Source organism: Larus michahellis, chromosome 1 (genome assembly GCF_964199755.1).
Source record: "Larus michahellis chromosome 1, bLarMic1.1, whole genome shotgun sequence".
Classification (NCBI taxonomy): domain Eukaryota; kingdom Metazoa; phylum Chordata; class Aves; order Charadriiformes; family Laridae; genus Larus; species Larus michahellis.
The window spans coordinates 121,712,331-121,728,820 of record NC_133896.1 but is presented as its reverse complement, the minus strand read 5'-3'; positions in this window follow the sequence as shown (position 1 = coordinate 121,728,820).

Here is a 16,490-nt window from a genome sequence, read left to right as displayed (position 1 = left end):
CTTTGTGACTAAATAAAAATATATTTGACAAAGCAACATTTTCCAGTCTTCACTGAAATGAGAGGAAAAGCATTCAGAAGGAAAGTGAATTTTAACCGTATTTTGCTAAGCAGTACAAGCATAAGCAAGGTTGTGAAGAAAACCCTTTGTGTGTATGAGGAAAGAATGTATCTCATCAAGATGCATTCGACATTGAGGGGCTCCAGCCTAAGCAGTTTCTCAACCCTGAACGCTTGAAAAAACCAAGCAGAGGGTTAGAAAAAAACAACAAGTTGGGTCCTGAACTGTGACTTTGTCTTGTGCCAGGACTGCACTGCAGCTGAGGTACAGGCAGCTGCCACCCTGCCAAGAAATGCACTGCTCCCCTCAGCCCAAAATGCAGGGATGGAGAAATCTTGGCCAGGCGGAGACTGCAGTCATTCAGCTTTGTTGCTATGGTTTTATGTGTTGCTGTTGCAAAAGCTTTAGAGGGTAAATAAGGGTGTTGCCTCCACATAGCCTTTAAATGAAAAAGCAAACACTAATATTTCACCGTGTCCGATGCTTAGCTTCTACTGACTTAAGGAAATTCACTTCTCAGGCTCTTTGAGATCACCCTTCTGAAAGCATAGACGGAAAATAAACACCTTTCCAAACAATGATCACAGAGACAGCTTTTGCTGGGGACAGATAGCTCTGAAGGGAGCATTGTCCGACATGCTGCGGGTGAAGGACATCCCCACATCAGCCCTGGAGAACATGAGCTGCTGAGTGACCTCCGCTCCCAGCACGGGCAATGGGGATGGTGCCTGCATGCACTGCTGATAAACTGTGCAGCAGCTGGCAGCGCTGCCCTCCTCCTGTCTGCTAACACCAGGGTAGGACTAACAAGGGCTACCTGTTACGGCCACATGCCCATTAACACTTTGGTGTGTGCCTGCACACTGGCTGATCACCTCTCACGTGGAAACGCCATCCTCACTGCAGCCCAGGCAGCCAGAGGGCTCCTGAAAGGCAGATTGGGCTGTCAGCTCGCAGCCTGACCTCTTCTTACCGCCACAGCCTAAGGACAGCATCCTTCTGGCTGGGAAGATAAGATGTGGCACCTCAAATCCATCTATGTGTGTCCCTCAGAGAAGAAAAGAAACCTGAAGTGCCCACACAGGTTTCCTCCTAGATACTGAGTGGATTTTCACCATACTTTCAGTGGTAATTAACATATTGTTGCCTGCAGCTAAACCGCAGTGCGCCACCCACAGTTACCTGAAGGCAAGGTCCTGCTCAAGGTCAGTGTCATGAAAGGCAAAGTTAATGGTAATAACTGACAGCAACACTTTTCCTAGCAGCTTAAGCTGAATCTGTCCTTTGGATAGGAAGCTGCAGGTCAGTTGCTTGCTGGGTTGTAGGTAGGAACCGCAAAGCTCTGCAGACATACGCACACCTCCCGCATGCACAGGCACACTCGGTACCACCCAACATCGCTGCCCTCTGCTCCTCACCCACAGTCCCCAGGCCGTTATGGAGGAATACGGTCAGTGGCTCAGCCAGAGCAGTTAAAGGGTAGGAGAGATGGTAGGAAAAAGTTGGATGGGGAGTATAAATGTCACCCAGGACAGCATACACAGCAAGGTACTGGCTGTGCCCACCTGCCCTCTGCTTCCATAGGGTATCTCTGAAAACCACATGTCATGTGCCATCGGTGGTTTGAACAAGCACCAACGGTGGTATGGAGGCACCACTGTCCCTCATGCCCCTCACCTAACCTGGGATCTGGGCCCTCTGCCCTCGAGCCCCTATACAGCTCTGATGCTTATACACTTGACAGCTGCACTCCTGGTCCTGGAAATAAAATTTTATCGTGATCCATTGGCCTCAAATGGGGTTTTTTGTCCTGGCATTTGCTCTGTTAAACACTATTTGCGCAACTAAATAAGTGTGTCTGGTGCAGACAGAATAAGAGTTTCTGAGACAGTAAAGGTAGTGACTGCTGTTCTCAAACAGAAATGCTTTCCCTCTGCAGAGAGCCAACCCAGCCTGACTGAGATATCACCTGTACCTGCACCTCAGTTTGACTTCCAGTGATGTCCACAGCTGAACATGATGACAGATGAACGTTTCTTCTTTCTGCGTGTGTTGGCTCTTGAGGTGCCTGGGCTGGGGAAGTGAAACAGCTCTGTACATGTTCTCTCCACTTCCCTGCAATGCATCCAGGGACAGGCAAGCCAGAGCTAAGGTGGTGTGAGAGGGCCAAAGGTACGTGCTTTGGCCTCAAGCTGACCTGAGGTTTTGTTTGGGATTGCCCTGGGCAGCAGGTGACAGAAATTGCAGCACAGACGTACAATGGTAGCAGGCATCACGCCACACTTTCTCTCTGGCAAAAAACCTTTTCTCACAACCAAACTTACTTGACCCTCGGGTCCCCTTGAAAGTGAGCTGCTAGTACCAAGGAGTCTTCTGGGGAATGGAAACTGGGCGAGGCACCCTTGCTGAAAGCACATTTTATTGCAAAGTCCTGTCCTCATAAAACAGTCGGAAGGGAGAGTAGTAGTTACAGCAACGGGCCATGGGTTTGGCAGGAGATCATCACACTGACAGAGGTCACTGATTGCAACAGCTTCTCTGGGCAGGGGCAGCTCACAGCTTCTGACGGGGCTGAGTGCCCACGGTAACACTGCCTGGCTTCAAGTCTTGTTCTTTCTCCTTTCATATCCTAACTGCAGAGGGTGACCCATAAGCTGGATCCAAATCCTGACTGAGTCTCTGAGTCTTTACAAAAGGAAATCATCCCCTTCTTTCTTCACACGGTGCACTGCTAAAACTGTGGGCCTTCTTGCCACAGGACACTGTAGATGCTAGTAGCTGGCAAGCACTCAAAAGTGATTAGATTGATTCAGAGAAGAAAAATGTAATGAGACTATTTGAGTAAAAAGTTCACATCATACCCTGTCACAGCTGACTGCGGAGGATTAGTCTGGGGAAGCGTGACTACATGCTTGCCCCACTTTTATGTTCTGTCTTAGGCTTCCAGGTTTGTCCATTCCCTTGAATGATTTCTTCACTTAACAAAACCTCCCCACCCTGTCTGGTAAAGGGGAGGGAAAGGCAGGAAAGAGGATGGTGGGAAAAGGAAACAAAGCATGTAGGAATCAACCTGTCCAGTGGACAACAAAGAAAACAAAGGCAAGGATGTAAAGGTCACCAGGATGCTCCCATGAGACCTCCCCCTCTGGGGACAAGGTTGCCATGACTTGATGGAGCTTCAGATGGGGCGAGGTAAATAAAAAGGGGAGGGCAGAGGAGCAGCCAGACCCTTGCTAGGAGGCTCTGCAGGGGTCGGAAGAGAGATCACAACTTGCCACTCTCAGGGTGCTCGTGTGCCAGGGTGTCCCCCTTGTCACAGAAGGCTAGGCGGCCTTGTGGCTAAGCCAGGATGGACAGAGTGGGCTTCAGCCCCGAGTTTGATGACCCTAATGTAGAGTCACAGCTGAGAGGTGGACCTGTACAGAGGTGCAGGAGTACTTGGGCCAGCTTTGATTCCAGCCCTCCCATGGACTGCCCCTCCAGCATGGCCCAGATTGTGAGTGAGTTCTGCATTCCTGGCTCAAGAGAAGTTCAGAGAAGCCAGTGGGGAATTTGGATGGAACGGAGCAAAGAGAGCCTAAACTGGAGCTGGAGTTACTGCCAATACCCACTTTCGCAGGGTTTGATGTTGTTAACTCACATGTCTGCAGACTTAACGGACTTGTTGCTGAATAGTGGCACGTATGAGTGAATCATCTGTTTTCATGACTCCTCAGCAAAACAAGTGGTCTGATTCACATGGGCAGGAGAGCTCAACCATTTCTCTAGGAGGGCTGCTGGGACTCCTTAGCAAGGATGCGTTTCAAGACACATTTTAAAGCAATGCTGTTTAGAAGACACAGGACGGAACACAAGAATTAAATTTCACCCTCCCTGGTGTCTGAAGAGAGAGATCTGTTACTCATCTAATGGAGAGATCTACACAGACAACTTCACCTGCTCCAGAGCAACAAGGCGTGCTTTAAACCAGCTTGCAGCCACGTGTAAAAGACTCTGCCTTACCTCACACTTGATCTCTCCCCTGCCAGATGCAGAGTGATCAAGACCTGCCTCCTGCATGGCCATGAGATGCTTCTGCTCAAGACAGGCCCCCTTTGAAAGTCTGGCAGGTAACCAGATACCTCTCCCCGTTTCTCGGAGGCCGTGAGAGGGAGCACTGTCAGAGGAGCATGCCTTCCCAGCGGGTACCCTCGGGAGTGGGTGACTGGCAGGAGCTGGGAATTAAAGCGCTTGCCAAATAGCATGCATCTATCCAGAGCCTAACACAAACCAGCCCTTGTTGCACAGGAGCCAAATGGAAGTGTCTGCAAACAGCACAGTCTCACGTTAAGCAACTTTGTGTTTAGAACTCAACCTTTGTCCGTATGCCTACATGCAAATGCATGCCAACATACAAACATACACTTTTATATATTTTAATCTCTTCTATTTGTAAAAGCTATATGAGTGCTTTACTAAGGAGTCAGGGAGAAGAAATAGACTGGAGACCCCAAGATACAGCCTGAAGCTTGCAAGAGGCTGAGCTTAATAAGTTGGGAAGCCTGATAAGACAGCAAGTCAGGGTGCAAATCTGTGACATTTAATGCAGGAGCACAACAGAGCTCAACTCACTGCTTCATCCATGCCTGTGCAGACACAGCCCTCAGTGCCAGCTCAGCTTTCACTGCACTTCTTCCAGGAGCGCACCGAGGCCTCTTCCCACCCAGATGCCTGGTGGGCAAATGCTGCCGGTCTGCTGGAGCTGCCCTGGATCTCACACCGGAGGAAGGCTGCCAGCCAGCCATCTGCTACCTGGTAGGGCCCTGTGTTGAAAACCTTGGTGCTAGTAAGCAAGCACATTGCTTGAATGGAGCAGCCGCCCCTCAGCCACACAAGCCCGCATAGCTCTGCCACTCGTGTTGGGAAAGAAAAGATCTGAGGACTGCTTTTCTTCTCTGGTGGCACTTGAGCCGCACTGGTGGGGTCCGGGCACCATCAAGCTGTGTGGAGTGCCTGTGCCACTTTATGCTGCGCAGGCGGGCAGAGGAGGAGAGCACCCAGCACAGGTGGTGCCCGTATTAGCTGGTATGAGCACATGGTCAATGTGGCTGGGTGCAACCTGCTGACGAGCTCAGCGTTTTGCAGAAATCTCAAGTTAGTTACAGAGCTGCTGTACATTTTGGGTTTAATGCACTCCGCCATTGCATATTTTAGAACGTGCTGTTTGGTTTTCCTAACCTGTAGACCTGGATATGGCCTAGTAGAGATGCTCATTGCTCATACTTGGGACTTTAATGGAATCCTGTGATCGTGAAAGCAGTTGATACTGCTCAGACGGTGATGGTGAAAGGGGAAGCAAAGGCCAGGTCAGGACATTTTATTGAAATAGAAAACCAGAGCAAGCACCGTACACAACCTCATGCATCTTCTGAGCCCAACTCCACTGTCAGAGAAAGTTAAATTACACTGATATTTATTCTGCAAAAAAAATCTTATGTTTTACACACAACAATCCATAGAGGTCATTGAGACTAAAACATATCCCAAGGCCCCGCATCACCCCGAGATCTCTAAAAAGTAAAGACAACTGATCATTTCAAGCTCACTGACGAAAAAGAAAAACAAGTGTGTCAGCACATGAATTAAGAAATAATTGCTCATTTAACCTGGTATAAGTTGCGTGAGCCCAGGCACATTTCTTGTTTCCTCAGCCTGCCTTGACCTTGGGCCCATTTGCTTATACGGCCGCAATCCAGTTGCGCAAACCGGCCTTGCAATCTGCCACGGCCTTCCCTGTGCCGCCGCCTTTCCTGCGGCCTTCCCTGACACCCGGCCTCAGCACCACGTCACAGCCACCGCCTCGGGGTGCGGGGCACCCGGCACCCCTGGCACCAGCCTGCTCTGGATCCGGTCCTCACCCCCTCTGAGCAGGGCTGGCTCCCTGCCATCCCCCATCCGGCACCTGCTCCCCCAGGAAGGCGCTGGGAGCCAAGGTGGCCTCCTCGCGCTGATCCGCTGGGCCACACATCTTCACGCACACACCCCCCATAACGGCTCCCAGGCCCAAAAGAATGGGTGATTTTAGATATACCGTGCACTGCATGACTCTGTGAGTATTCCCATGGTCAAGAAATGTAGTGACTCTGTGGAGACAACAGCGCCTTCCTCCCAGCTTTCTGAAATCGGCTGGAACCTTCCCGTTGTCATTAATCTCAATTTAGGAAGGCAGCTAGGGTGCAATTAAGTACAGCCTTGTTGAAAGTGGCTCTTACGTACATGCCTAACTTTAAGCACAAGCTTAAGTGCTGTTCTGAATAAAGATGATTTCCTGAACTAGAGCCCCCGCTGGGAGCTGGAGTGGATCCAGAAGGTTATTCTGGGTAAGCTGCCTGAGGGATTTCAACAGATAATTTTGTGCATCTATATAGCACCCTATCTGGAGAACAGGAGAGTAATCTTTTAATTGGATTCCATCCAATTAATTACCCTCCTGGATCTGCTAACGTCCAGCGCTCTAGAAACCGTATTCTGGAATCTCAATCAAAGGCTCCAGTAAAAGCTACAGTAAAGAGCCATGGACAGTTGATTCACCTTAGACTTCCTGAACTCACATAAATGTCCTGGCCAGGAACATATGCTGGAAGCGCTGTGGCATGACACGTGCATTTATGCCACCAAAGTCATGGAAGTGCATTTTGGTCCTGTTTTCTTTTAATTCCAGGACTACATAATGTGAGGCTCTTCAAAGCGCCTTCTTTGAGAAGGATGAGTTTAACATTTCTGCTGCTGCCTTTCGATGGCCATTTCTGAGATGGAAGAATTACCATTTTTGTAACAAATCAGTCACTTTTAAAATAAATCAGATTTTTCATCATGACGAAGAATATCTGCAGACCTGCATGACAGGGATACACACACCTTTTTCTGTATATAAGTATGTGATTGTTGTGGTTTGTGTAAGAATGTGGTCACAAAATTTCCACCTCACGTTGGTACCTTACCCGGCTTTTGCATTGACCCAGATCTTTCAGAGGTCTCATTGTCTCAGTGGGGTAACTACAGACCCCATGCTGATATCTCCTGGGTAGGGATGAAGCTGCCCAGAGCAGCATGGAAGGCACAAGAGTACAACAGTCTGTGTGCAGGCTGCCAAGGGAAGGTCTGGGCTCACTACGAGATCTCTAGGACAAGGGGTAGCTTCATATTCTAGTCTAATGTGTTGAATCAGACTCCTGTTTTGTGCTGTTCCGCAGGGATTGCCATACCTCATGCACTTGCAATGCAGAGATTTACCATTCCCTTTACTCCTCCTCTGTCACCAGAGCTACAAGCCCAGTATTAAGTGCAACCCTCCAGCCCTGGTACATTCAACAACAGCCAGGCCCACGCAGTGGTGTGTGACCTAAGGGACTAGGAGTATCGAGGTATCTATATGACGGAGGAGAGGAGTCTTAATACACTTGGATGCAGTGTGACTATGTGTTATCTAACTCAGTGAGGGTGAACCTGGATCTTCATTTTAAAGTACTTACTGCTCCTGTAATGGCAGAAAAAACAGTACAAGGTTCCTCAGGCAAATTAGTTACAATAGACACAACGAGATTTCAGCTAAAAGTTACCAGTTTGGTCCCACAAACATTAAAGAGAATAGTCTGTAGCAAAGTGGGTGTTTATTTGTCTGTTTGTCTCCTCATCTGCTCCAGATGCTTCAGCTTCTTGTCCTTGGGGAGCTGGGAATCAGTAGACTGCTTGCCTGGTTTTGCGCATATGTGTCTCCATTGAAGTTGCCTCAAAGATATCCCAAGTGAAAAAATATCACCCATCTCTCTTTTTCCTACCACTGAAGTTCCTACAACTGCTAAAGAAGGACCTTCCATGGGATAGTTTTTAAAACAGACGTTGTCTGTTAACTCAAAGGCCCTTTAAAGAAAAGCTGCATCGAAGGTAAGGGAAGAGCAGACAGAAAGGCATACGTAGGACCTATCTAAAATATGGAATCCCTACAACGTAATGGATGATGTTTTGCTTTGTAAAGTATCTTTTACAGTAGTGATGGGAGAAGATGTATCTTTCAATGGTCATGAAAGAAAACAATTCTCAGTCAGAAGCACCATCTGCTGGCAGACACCAATTCTATTACTTCACTTAGGAAGTGTGCAGTGAAACTAGCTTCAGCAACCATCTCAGAGACTGTTAGAGGTGCTTAAGAGGCATCTTTGAGACCTTAATCCAAATCCTAAATGTGGTATTTACCCATTTTTCACACCAAGTCGCTCATGGCACTGTGTTGCTCCAGCCCCTTGCTAAGAAGTTTCAGAAGCAGATACTTGCTTTGACAGAAGCAGAAGGTTTCTTATGTTTAAAAAAGGATGAGGCTTTCAGCGTCCTCTCACTAAAGTCAATATGAGAACTTTCACTGCCTCCTGAGTACCACAAGTGTTTTTTCAGTGGCAGCAGAAGATGCTGCTTAGCATTGGGCTACAAAGGCTGCGTGTCTCCTCTTTGTCTATGGAGGTCTTGGTTTTCATCAAATGGAGATTTCTGACTGCCCAGAAACATAGATTAAGAGCAACGTATCCTGTTAGCTTTCAAGAAAACGTTAAGATACAGGACTGAAAAGGTAACTACATTTCACCCAGTGGATATGCTGGATGATTAAAAACTTCCTTGCATTTCAATCTGAAGGGAAGGTGAAAAATACTGTCCTATATGTTATCCAGGAAATGGCTAAAGAGCTCACGAAGGCACTATGTTGAGTAAGTTTCCTATATTCCTTCACTAAAAATTTACTTCAGTGACATAATTCAGGAGCCTTGCTTGACAGGGATACAGACCTGACCTTTCTGACCTCAATTCCCTCAGCTCAGGCAGGGTTCAAATAATGAATCCAGACCTGGATTCAAATGCTGCAGACCATTCACACATCTGTATATCTTTATGAGAAGATGAACTTCATCTGTGCATATTCCTCCATGTTAATATATTCACGTTTGACCTGAGGTCTCAGTGCTGCGTTATGAGCTCACCTCTGATCCTAGCCTGCAGTGAAAAACGGAGAGGTTCCTTATAGCAAACTGATCCTTCTCCAGAAGGACCACAAACATTCAAAATCCAAATGTATTAATGGGGATGGGCTGGCTGAAGGAAAAGAGGCTTGAATTGGAGGGGTCCCCATCTCTGTGGTTTTATTTTGCCAGCCCACACTCAGAATTATCATTTTCTGCATAATTAAAATAAAAACACAGTTTCCAAAGCTCAGGGCTCACCTAGAGTAAGTTCATCTTCTCAGAAGGGAAGTCTCAAACTTCTCAGCAAAGACAGACTTTCTCTTAAAACCGATCTGCAAAACTTACTTAATTTTTTCTGTTTTCTCTATTCAGATTTTGTTTTTGATAAGTATCCCCCTAATTCCTGAGAGTTACCATAAAGCTAATACACCAGTGGAGTTCTCAAGAATGGGTTGAAGAGCGATGTGTCAGTTGTGTACCCACTTATCAGGAGGACCAAACCTGTGGGGAGAAGATTGCTCACATTTCTTACTTCAAAGGCTCCATATCAGTCTGCATTTGGCACACAGCACAAAGCTGTTTGTTTGACCTACAACTCTGGCTAAACATCATGATAAATGAAAAGGAACCTGATTAGATATAAAAATATCTAGGTCACTTTTGACAGTGAAGCAAAAGCAGATTTAATCTCTTCCAGAGACATATTTTTCCGTAAATCAGGACAACGGGACATCCCTTGCTTTTTCTCTTGAAGCACATGGGACACCACAGAGGATGCAGATCCCACCAACTCCAACTGGCATTGTTACTCTAAATACCGTTTCCTATTTGAAGGGCCAGCTGAGGTCTTATTGAAGGAGCAAAATGTTTATCTTTCCCTTCAGATATCAGTCCAGTAACAAAAGTCCAGGTCAGCACCCTATAGTGACCCAAAGTGGGTTCCTCCTAGTTTTTTTTATGTATGCAGCCGAAAACTATGAAACAAACAGGCAGGGCATGAAGAAATGGCCAAATAGGAAGAAGTGATGCTCTAACCTGACAAGTTACAGGCATTTTGCTTATTTGTCTTGTACTGATAGATACACTTCTGTCTGGAAGTCTCAAAGGTACTTTAACAACACCACCAGCTCGGTCTTACAGTGACCGCTCTTTTTACTGGCATCTTTTGACAACCTCAATTTATTTTGAAGCTCACATGTTTTTAGAAGATATTTGCTGAAAATACAGATACAGTTTTGCTCGTGTAACCCTAAACAATCTGGAAGCTTCCAGACGCACTGCATGTGGTGTGAGATTTTTCTTTAACAAGTTGGAACTTTGAAGGGAGCCTTATCTCACCAGGCGGGAACAGCATGAGCTGTACCCTGCAGCATCCCGCAGCTGATACGAGTCTAAGGAAGGGTAAGAACATTGTTTCTGAAGGACACAGACACTTACTGCCCAGAGATAGAGCCTGGCTGCTGGCGCAGAGCCGCCTCTACCTCTGCCATCTCAGGAGCTCAGTGTTTGCAGGACTGCATGCAGTGCTCTGTCCTAGTATCTGCAGGCCTTTTTCTAGTGACAGAACCACCATGAACTTGAGCGGTTCAAATGAAAACATTGATTTGCTAATTCTCTTTCAGGAAAGCAACTGAAAACGTAGACCTGCAGGGATACTGAGGTCTGTAATACCTATTAAAATCAATGGGAGTTAGGAACCAAAATAGCTTTGAGAAGCTGAGCGGTTTGTCTGGTCACTGAATGACTCTGTGATGGGACAAGAGGCTGAACCTAGGTCTTCTCATCTGTGGCTGTCTCTGTTAACCCAGATCCTTGATACCTCTGCTGTAGAGACCGATTTATGTACCCCATCCTCCAGGGAACATGCATCAAAATTCTCATTTGTATACAAAGCCCTACCTTACACCTAACATCCATGCTACTTGCATGATGAAAGTCTGCTTGAGAGTCCCCACAAATCTGACAGTGTCCTGGAATTGCACTTGCTCTTTTAAACATGGGTCCCTATTATTAATTCATAGATGAACGGTATTTTTAATTGGTCATTAATATCACATCAGAGGTGGCTGAAGCTCACATAATGAGATTAGTAAGGACTAAAGGCTCAACTGAACAGTCCTGGACTTTGTGGAACTGGAGATCAAATGCTCTGTCAGGAATCATTAATAATGGATTGAAACCAACTATCCCATTTAGTAGGAGGAATTCAGGAGCTCAGACCCATCTTTGCAATAGAACCTGATCCTGATTCATATCACTGTGTATCTGAACTCTTCCTAGGTTAACCGGAGCCCCAGAACAATGTTCCTGGTAAATTTTATGGCGTCTTCAACTCTAATCAGAGAAACGATCTGAAACGCACGTGCAGGACAGGGATCAAGATTCACAGCCTGCACAGCATCGCAATGAGAACTAGGCAGAAAACAATGATCCCCTTATGAAGTCTAGTTGCTTTCCACCCCAGACTAAAACTAAAATATCTCATCTCATCATCCGTTTCCCTTTTGGAAAGGGAATAGAGTCTCAGGCAGGTGTGTGAGGAGAGGGAGGAGGAAGCCCAGGGGCAGTCTGCACAGTGCCTGGGCTTCTAAGGAGTCATGAGATGGGTCTGTCAAAACCTCATCCAAATATAAAACTTTTGACAAGCCGGTGATCTCCTTGTTTTGTTGCTGTTTCTTCAGACAGCTGTCATGGTGATGGATCCAGTCCACAGAGAGGGCACCAATGAAATACTGCTGTTGTATTCTGGAGGGCACTGCACACTCCAGAGCGGCACTCTCCCTCTGCCCCTACCGCTGGCTGCTGCGAGAGGTTTAACAGGAGCTCCTGGGTGCGCATATGAACCAGCTCAGAGACAGACTAATCCAGAGGTTAGCCCATGGGCATCAAAACCTTGTCCCTCCTCAGGGTTTGCTCTGATTCAGAAATCAGGATAGCAACACCTGCAGCAGAATAGCATTCTTCTGAGCTTGGCCCAATTGAGTTAATGAAGAATTATTTGCTGACACGGTAACACATGACCATCCCTCCAGCTAGATGATAAACCACAGGGAATGAAGAGTCAGTTGTCCAACTTCTGGTTTGATGCATGTATTATCTATGTATGAGTTATCTATTGAAGAGGGGGCCTGAATCTCGGAGAGTCCAACAGACTGTTGAAGAAGTTCCCTTGGAAGCTGCAGCTGTACGAGCCTGCTGGGAAGACTGAGGTGTATGAAGCTTGCATGGGAATAATTATCCCAGTTTGGTTAATACTCACAGAGACATGCTTATACACATGGTAAACATTGCCTTCCAGCTTCCCAGTACTTAAAGGAAAGATGGGGAGGGACTTCTGATCAGGGAGTGGAGCGATAGGATGAGGGGTAACAGTTTTAAACTGGAAGAGAGTATATTTAGATTAGATGTTAGGAAGAAATTCTTTCCTGTGAGGGTGGTGAGGCACTGGAACAGGTTGCCCAGCGAAGTTGTGGCTGCCCCATCCCTGGAGGTGTTCAAGGCCAGGCTGGATGGGGCTTTGAGCAGCCTGGTGTAGTGGGAGGTGTCCCTGCCCATGGCTGGAACTAGATGATCTTTAAGGTCCTTTCTAACCCAAACCATTCTCTGATTCTATGATTCTATGAAACATGTAAGCACTCTGAAGGCAAACACTGAGCCTAGGCTGTGGTGCCATTTACAAATGGAGCCAGGCAGAAGGAGGCGTGATTTACACTGGTTGGAGCGCAGTTAGCCTTTCCTCTGAACCCAGCTGAGCAGATCGAGGGCAGAGTTACCAGGATTCAAAGTGCAGAAAACTGAATCAGTATTTTTCCTCTTCGCAATCTGGTCATCGTCGGAGTTCAGCCACCCAAAAGTCTGGCGCCAAGGGCCAGATAACCCTATGAGTTGGCACCTTTATTTACTCGCCCACGGTGACACGCAGATTGGTCATTGCTCTTGCTCTCTGCCTACACCCAGCCAAGGAGAAAGCAAGCCAGAGGCTCAGCTCATCCACGCCGGGTGCCATTTTGGGGAGCGACCACACCGTGTCCCCACAGAGCTGTGCTTCCATCCCTCCACCTACCAGCAGCAAACGCATCCTAATGGTAGCTCATCTGCATGCCCATAAATATACCCCCCCTCCAGCGCTGCTCTAACCCCTACTTACATGGTTAGAGCTGGCAGGAAAATGATTCTGACCTTCAATTGCGACCAGTCCACTCAGTTCAGGCCTGGTGAGGCGAGTACGGAGAGTCGTAAAAAAAAACAACAAACCCCAACAACATGTAAAGGTCAACATTCAAGGTCTGCTGCTCACTACTAAGAAATAACACCAGAAACCTTCCTCGTTTGCATAATACAGTTTGTGCTGAGACCTGAAACTTCCCAAAAACAAAGGTAAGCACCACTAGCCCCATTTCACAGGCGGACAAGCGAGCCGACTGCCAAGCCGGCGCAGAGGCTCATAGCAGACCTGAACCCGATTAGGCTCCTGTCTGTCTAGGTTCACCCGGCTGGACCATCCACCCCCAAACCTCATGCGATAAGGTCACAATGTGGGGATTTGTTTGCCCCTGCCCTTAAACATAACACCTCCCTGGCTGAGGGATGAAGATGAAGCCACTCCCATGTTGCCATCAAGCTGTGCCTGTTGTGCCCTGTTCGGCTGCCCCTGCAGGGTGGGAGCGAGCAGCCTCCCCGAGCTCACCAAGTGCACACACCCGAGACCAGCCCAGTATATACGGGAATTGGCATTTCAGAAGCACTCAGCCTACTACAGCAACCTGTAGGGCACCTCCATGTCTGTGTGACCGGGCATGCACATGGCAACTGCACCTTTGGAACACCAGAGTTTGCCAACACATGTCCGGAAGGGCAGAGCGATGTGGGCAATGACACCTGCCTTGTTCCTTCAAACACAGCATCTCTCTTCAAAAGCCAGGCACTGCAGGTAAGACACGGGGTCCTCTCATCTACATCTCTGCAGCCAGGCGGGCCAACCACCTGACACCTGAGGGTGGGGCACTGGGGCAAGATGAGGTCCACATAGTCCTCACTAAATGGGGAGGAAAGGTAGAGGGGAACAGGGGAAAGAAATACACGCAGGGTCGTGATTTCACAGAGCGGAGCTGCAGCGCCCATGGGATACACAGACATCCCTGGCCAGACTGGCTGCTGGGGGAAATGCAAATTGGAGGGCAGTGCCAGACAAAGGGAAAAAAATTAAAGGACGCCTTCAAGACCAAGAGCAGGAGCAACCACTTGAGATGGGGAAAGATACTTCTGCCTCAAGAATAAAGACTTTCAGGAAGCCCACAGACAGGAAAGCCCTTGTGTAAGAGAAAGGTAACTCCTGACCAGCCACCAGGTTGCAGCAGATTTGAAGGGAAACCCACAGCTCTCATCAGAGAGGATGGCAGTGACATGTAAGCACATCAAGCTGACAGTGGGCCCCATCTTGCTATGGATGCACCATCAGCCTGGCAGTGATAGTCACCCTTTGGCTAGGATCATTGCTTCATGGCCTTTAGGGCCAGACCACCAGCCCTAGCTCAGTTAGGCGCCCATGCCATGCCTCCACCTACCAAGGTCACACCACCAGCCTTTCCGTCAGTCAGTCCGTTTAGCATCAAGGACTCTTCTGCTACGAAGTCACCTGTTAATGATGTCATTTTTATTGCTTCAGAATAACTAGCCAGGAACTCCCGTTACCCAGGATGACCCCCAAGAATACACCCTAAGCAGCAAAAGAAGGGAACTGGTGAGTCTGGTTTTAAAACAACGTAATTTTATGTTGATGGAACATGGTGGAAGAGCCCAAGAGAGAGCTATGGGACACAGCCCTGCAGCCCTAGCTGCATAAGTGGAAAGCCAGAGGATAAGCTCCTGGGATCAGATCTAAACACAAATGTTCACTCCCTCCTTTACCACATGGGCTTAAAGACATAGCAATGGACTCTTGCCCTGCATGTGCCATCCTAGTGGAAAAGATTGTCTTAGGAAAACCATAGCTGTCCTAGCCTCCTTCACCAGGTGCAGGCAAGTCGCCTCACACAGTTTTACCACCAATGGCACAGTCTGCTCACTGTGGGCAGTACACATGCATCCGGGCCCGAATTGTGGAGAAACCCCATGTCCTACTCTCCCCAGAAGACCACCAGGCAAAAGCTTGACCCCCCAGAAGGTCTGCAACTGCGTTAGGGAGGCCATGGAGTAAATTAGGGAGATCAAGCAGTTCTGGGATCAAGTGGTACCTTGTGCAGCAACTGAGCCTGCACAGTGACCATGCAGAACCTGCACAGTGACCATACAGAGCCGGAGGACAGATATCACAGAAAATGCCTGCGAAAAGCTGAACAGCAGCACTGAGAGTCCTTCCCAGTAGAAGGCAAGGAGTGGGCTCTAGCTGCTAAAACCAACGGGATTTCTTCTTTCAGGTCACCCCACTGCCCCGCAGATCAGCCTCTTTCTGCTTTCATCAGGTCAGTCCAACAGCATGCTTCTTGAATGCCCATGACCACGGCTGCAGGAAGTCAGTCAGGCAAAGTGGTAGGAGGCTCAACCCTATGTCTTCAACATCAAAGCTGAGCCCTTAAACGAGAGGCAATCAGACCATCACGGTCAGGGAGCTCCTTGAAATGGGACCAGCTGCGTAACTGAGCACCCTGGGACCCCGTTTCAGCTCTACTTTTTCTCGGTCCTCTTGATTTTTATCATCTTTAGGGAGGGATCCCTCATGCACCTTCTTTTACAGGCTCTGATACCACAGGCTTTAGCAAGCGGAAGAGCAAATAGCCCTTAGCCCGGAGTCGCTGCCATGAATAGCTGGCACAGGGATCTGAGGTCTGACTTACAGTTTCTTTAAGAAAAAAGGCCAGGCCAGCATGTGGCTTGTGATTATGCTCCCAGCCTTTCTCTCGGTATCGTGACCCATCTCTTCTGGGTACAGTGAATATGAATGACCTCCAGGACGGCACATTGCCCCAGTGATCAATGAGGAGCTATTTTCTCTGCGTGGTGCCTCATGTGAGCTGCCTTGGCCCCTTGGGGATCTCTGTGGCAAGTCTGTTGCTGCTCTCAGTCCTCTCGCCACCTTCTCCCTCCCCATACCAAGCCTGGACTACAATACTTGGAGCTGGAGTTAGTTTCTTACTGCTATGAGCTGGTCCCTGGTGTAAGGGGAGGTGTAGAGGGAATAGGACTGACCAGCCTGCATTTCTTCCCTGGGATTGCACTCCCCCCATGGAGCCACTGGTTCCAGATGTGCGATATAATGTGAGCTGGCTTTCAGGAATGACTTCTCACCAGAAACTTCTCTATGTGAGGCCAATGCAGATTGCTGGCCCTTGACCACAGGAAGAGGCTTTACACTTGACAACAACCAGCAAGTATTTTTACAACACATGCCTTTCTCTGGACTCGTTGACCTGTAGGAAGGTCCTTATCTCTGTCCATCCTGAAGGG